Here is a 6,000-nt window from a genome sequence, read left to right as displayed (position 1 = left end):
CTGTTGAAAAACATTTCTTAAACGGAAGCAAGCGGAATGAAACGGTGATAAACATGCCTGACTTTCTCCAATAGAAACTCTTGTTTGCAACTGTTGGACTAATGATTACAACCTAGATCAGCTAGATGCAGGGAATAGTGTGTAAGATGGCATTGAATATGCCACTGTCTGTCACCTTGAATACTCTAATTTCTCTCGACCTGTACACATATGTTGTAAACTTTCATTTGTAGGCTAGGTTGTAGCAACCTCATGATGGGTATCGGGAAATTTGTTGTATCATGTAGCAGCCTAAATATATTGATGTTACATTGAGCTGGGTGAATGGAATATGAATTCCAGTCATTCAATATGCGGTAATAGAAATATGGCCATGCTCATAAAAAAATTAGTTTGTCCTCCGTCATCTTAAACGGCACCGGTTGCCACTGGATCCAACCCTTGGTTTTCTTCTGAGCTACAGTATCTAAGCTCATTCAGATGAGAAACAAGGCCTAGGCCAAAGCAAGGAAAACTGCCTCGGTAGTGGATTGGAAATCTTTCAGACAACTGAGAAACAAATGTACTATCTCGATTAAGAAAGCATAATTTTGGAAAACAGTTAATGCACTGAAGCATTCAAATTCTTCTTCTTCCATACCTAAGCAAGTTCTGTCTGACTCTGGCATCATTACTGAAAATAATGGGATAAGTGACGCTTTTAACCAGCATTTTATTTCAGCAAGTTTTGTATTTGAGAGAAACGGTTGTTTAATTGACCCTGGTCAGTCAGCCGACTGCTCTTCCTTCTCCCAGCCTCTAGCTGACTCAACGGTTAGCCCGTCAACTTCTAGTGAATCTTTGTTTTCATTTCAACAATTTACTATCTGTGATGTGATAGTTGCCTTGCTTAAGATCGATGTAAAAAAAAATGTATTTGCTTTCTACTGAGTTAGGTAAATCAGCTTTTAGTGTTCTTGCAAATTATTTATAGAACAATCTTCAACATGTTCTTATATTGATGTTTTGGTGCCTCTAGGGCAATTCAGAAAGCTGATTGAGGACCTTATTACTGATGCATGTGTTTGTTTTTTATGACTGTGAGCCAGGACTGCACAGAGCTATACTTTTTACATAGGCCTACATTTAGTAATTTATTAGTAGACACTATCCAGAGTGACTTACAGTAGCTTACGCTGTTCACATACTGAGTGACTCCACTGTTGAGTCAGAATCTTTATTGAATTATTGTATAAATAATCTTATAATCTTAATAATCTTATAATAAACAGTTTGTTATGGACAGTACATTTTTGAATTGTCTACATAATGCATAGGTCATGAATCAAATACGGGGTTTGTAAAGCAGCATACAGTATGTGTACTAGATAATAGATGATAATCTACTGTAAATACTTTGTAACAAATATTTCAAACATTTCAACAAGTTTTACCACATAAATAGACATTCCTCATCATCTGAGCTAGTTCTCCATAACTATCTCAAAGTGTTTTGAGTTCCTGCTCCATATACCCGAGCTGGGGCCATATTCTGAATGTCCAGAGCTGTACGTACAGTGGGGAAAAAAAGTATTTAGTCAGCCACCAATTGTGCAAGTTCTCCCACTTAAAAAGATGAGAGAGGCCTGTAATTTTCATCATAGGTACACGTCAACTATGACAGACAAATTGAGAAAAAAAAATCCAGAAAATCCCATTGTAGGATTTTTAATGAATTTATTTGCAAATTATGGTGGAAAATAAGTATTTGGTCACCTACAAACAAGCAAGATTTCTGGCTCTCACAGACCTGTAACTTCTTCTTTAAGAGGCTCCTCTGTCCTCCACTCGTTACCTGTATTAATGGCACCTGTTTGAACTTGTTATCAGTATAAAAGACACCTGTCCACAACCTCAAACAGTCACACTCCAAACTCCACAATGGCCAAGACCAAAGAGCTGTCAAAGGACACCAAAAACAAAATTGTAGACCTTCACCAGGCTGGGAAGACTGAATCTGCAATAGGTAAGCAGCTTGGTTTGAAGAAATCAACTGTGGGAGCAATTATTAGGAAATGGAAGACATACAAGACCACTGATAATCTCCCTCGATCTGGGGCTCCACGCAAGATCTCACCCCGTGGGGTCAAAATGATCACAAGAACGGTGAGCAAAAATCCCAGAACCACACGGGGGGACCTAGTGAATGACCTGCAGAGAGCTGGGACCAAAGTAACAAAGCCTACCATCAGTAACACACTACGCCGCCAGGGACTCAAATCCTGCAGTGCGAGACGTGTCCCCCTGCTTAAGCCAGTACATGTCCAGGCCCGTCTGAAGTGCATTTGGATGATCCAGAAGAGGATTGGGAGAATGTCATATGGTCAGATGAAACCAAAATATAACTTTTTGGTAAAAACTCAACTCGTCATGTTTGGAGGACAAAGAATGCTGAGTTGCATCCAAAGAACACCATACCTACTGTGAAGCATGGGGTTGGAAACATCATGCTTTGGGGCTGTTTTTCTGCAAAGGGACCAGGACGACTGATCTGTGTAAAGGAAAGAATGAATGGGGCCATGTATCGTGAGATTTTTGAGTGAAACCCTCCTTCCATCAGCAAGGGCATTGAAGATGAAACGTGGCTGGGTCTTTCAGCATGACAATGATCCCAAACACACCGCCCGGGCAACGAAGGAGTGGCTTCGTAAGAAGCATTTCAAGGTCCTGGAGTGGCCTAGCCAGTCTCCAGATCTCAACCCCATAGAAAATCTTTGGAGGGAGTTGAAAGTCTGTGTTGCCCAGCGACAGCCCCAAAACATCACTGCTCTAGAGGAGATCTGCATGGAGGAATGGGCCAAAATACCAGCAACAGTGTGTGAAAACCTTGTGAAGACTTACAGAAAACATTTGACCTGTGTCATTGCCAACAAAGGGTATATAACAAAGTATTGAGAAACTTTTGTTATTGACCAAATACTTATTTTCCACCATCATATGCCAATAAATTCATAAAAAATCCTACAATGTGATTTTCTGGATTTTTTTTTCTCATTTTGTCTGTCATAGTTGACGTGTACCTATGATGAAAATTACAGGCCTCTCTCATCTTTTTAAGTGGGAGAACTTGCACAATTGGTGGCTGACTAAATACTTTTTTTCCCCACTGTACGTGTCTGTTGCCCTTTCAGCATAACACGGTAGTCTTCCAAAGCAGACCATGTCAGAATATTGCACCTGAGATACAGTGCAGTTTGCCCAATAAATGTGCCTTTTTTAAATGTAGCATCGAGCACTTAAGTAGCCAAATTACGCCACCTTCATTGGCCAGCTGATAAATACTAACAATACCAACCATATAAAACTAGTTATTTTATCAAGGGTGGAGCATGGGGGAAAAAACAACGAATTCAAGATGTATTTTATTTTCCATTAAGCAAAGATATAATTCAATAAGTGCAGAGTTGATTCAATATTTAGTTTCACAACAAATCAGCTTGGTTCAAGATTGCACCAGCTTCCCCTTATGGAAACACCACATGATTTCACATGTGGAAAATCACATGATTTCACATGTGACATTTCCACGTTTTGCACATGTGAAATCATGGGATACCATGTGTATTTGGAACACTTCACATGTGATGATGTGGATTTTCACATGTGAAATTATGTGAAAGCATGTGTTTTTGGAACACTTCATGTGGCATTTCACATCTTTTTGAGTGATTTCATTTTTAGTGATTATCTGCTGATAGTTGCTTCAGGGTTACTGAGTCTAAGAAGGCTGTAGAATCAGTCCAACTGTTATTTAATTCTGATTTATATCGATTTTCATAGAAGCTTTTACAATTGTTATGAATAGTGTTGTTGTTTCTAATTAAAGCATTTATAGCCTTATCTTTTAAAATTATAACTGGTTTGGCATTTATTCTTTTTGTAAGGGCTGCGATTTGTTTACCGGATTTATTTGCCATTAAATAGTATGCTTTATTTAAGTTTAATTTGTAGTTGTTGGCTCTCTTCAAAAGTAAAAAATATCATATTCCTGCTTAAGTTTAGAAATTGTATTTTATTCTTTACCTTGTAAATATTTTTTATAGTCTTTTTCTAAGATACTGATTTATTTTTATTTTTATTTAATTAAAATGTCTAACTCAGATGTTACTTTTTCAGAGTTTGAGATTATCCTTCCCCTAATGTATGCCTTAAAAGCATCCCGAATTATGTTTGGTCGTCAGCTTTTCTCTGTCCTCTATGTCTACATTTGTAATGGTAACGGTCTTCATTTTTTCGTTTACATATTATAATACATTTCGGATGTTGAAAATGCTCTCTGTTCAATCCATTTTCAGTCACTAAGTGTATTTTCTGTTGGTGTAATTAAGCATGATACAGGAGAATGATCCAATATCACTATATCAGGGATTTTAGAACCCAGTATATTGTTGAGTGCATTTTTGGAAATAAAATGTAGTCAATTCTTAAATAGCTTTTCTTAGTAGTCTTTTGTAGTTGGAAATAATAATCTCTAGGTGTCCTGTAAAATATTTGTAGAGATTACATTTTTCAGCCTCTTTGGAGGTTCCTTGAATTTCCCTTTTTTATTGCGATGTCTGTCTAACTTGCTGAATGCTTGATTTAGGTCACCTGCTAAAATAATAGTTCCAGTCTGGGTTTGATCTAATATAGCTTGAATTATATCTAAAACACCAGGTTTGCCCCTGGGGGGATACACTATGAAATCAATGTGTATTTTTCCCCACGTAATATACAATTCAAAATTAGAAAACGTCCTTCTTGGTCCGTATGCTCGGATATAAGGGAAACTTGTGTATTCTTATTTATCAGGATGCCTACACCTCTGCTGTTACTACAGTAGGTGGCAGCATAGGTCTCTCCAACCCAGCGTATCTTTAAATATAGAACATTTCATTTTTTTTAAAGTGTAGCTCTTGCAGAAAAAAAACACATCTGCTGACAATCTATTTAAATGTTCAAGAACCTGTGCACATTCCATGTAATAAGTTTGATTTTGCTGGCCTCTACTTGTATAGAATCAAAGTTAACCTTGTCTGTTCTGTCTGGCATTGAAGAACCAGATAAAACATTTTAGCAGACATGTCAAATGAAGGCTGTGGACATCTCATGGATATGGAAGTCATAGTATGAATACACATTTATTGTATACATTACATACAGTATATACAGTTGAAGTCGGAAGTTTACATACACCTTAGCCAAATACATTTAAACTCAGTTTTTCACAATTCCTGACATTTAATCCTAGTAAACATTCCCTGTCTTAGGTCAGTTAGGATCACCACTTTATTTTAAAAATGTGAGATGTCAGAATAATAGTAGAGAGAATGATTTATTTTAGCTTTTATTTATTTCATCACATTCCCAGTGGGTCAGAAGTTTACATACACTCAATTAGTATTTGGTAGCATTGCCTTTAAATTGTTTAACTTTGGTCAAACGTGTCGGGTAGCCTTCCACAAGCTTCCCACAATAAGTTGGTTGAATTTTGGCCCATTCCTCCTGACAGAGCTGGTGTAACTGAGTCAGGTTTGTAGGCCTCATTGTTCGCACACGCTTTTTCAGTTCTGCCCACAAATGTTCTATAGGATTGAGATCAGGGCTTTGTGATGGTCACTCCAATAATTTGACTTTGTTGTCCTTAAGCCATTTTGCCACAACTTTGGAAATATGCTTGGGGTCATTGTCCATTTGGAAGACCCATTTGCGACCAAGCTTTAACTTCCTGACTGATGTCTTGAGATGTTGCTTCAATATATCCACATAATTTACCTTCCTCATGATGCCATCTATTTTGTGAAGTGCACCCTGCCATCCTTGCCCACCCTTAGTCACCCAAGCGAAGTTTGTCCCAACCTCACGTCTTTTACAACCCTCCCTTTTTCTCAGACACATTTACACATATCCATACATCGACTTACTCATCCATTCACGTTCAACATATACCCTATGCATCCACACACCCATTTTCTTCCGCCC

Source organism: Coregonus clupeaformis, chromosome 27 (assembly GCF_020615455.1).
Source record: "Coregonus clupeaformis isolate EN_2021a chromosome 27, ASM2061545v1, whole genome shotgun sequence".
Classification (NCBI taxonomy): domain Eukaryota; kingdom Metazoa; phylum Chordata; class Actinopteri; order Salmoniformes; family Salmonidae; genus Coregonus; species Coregonus clupeaformis.
This window is presented reverse-complemented; position numbering follows the sequence as displayed.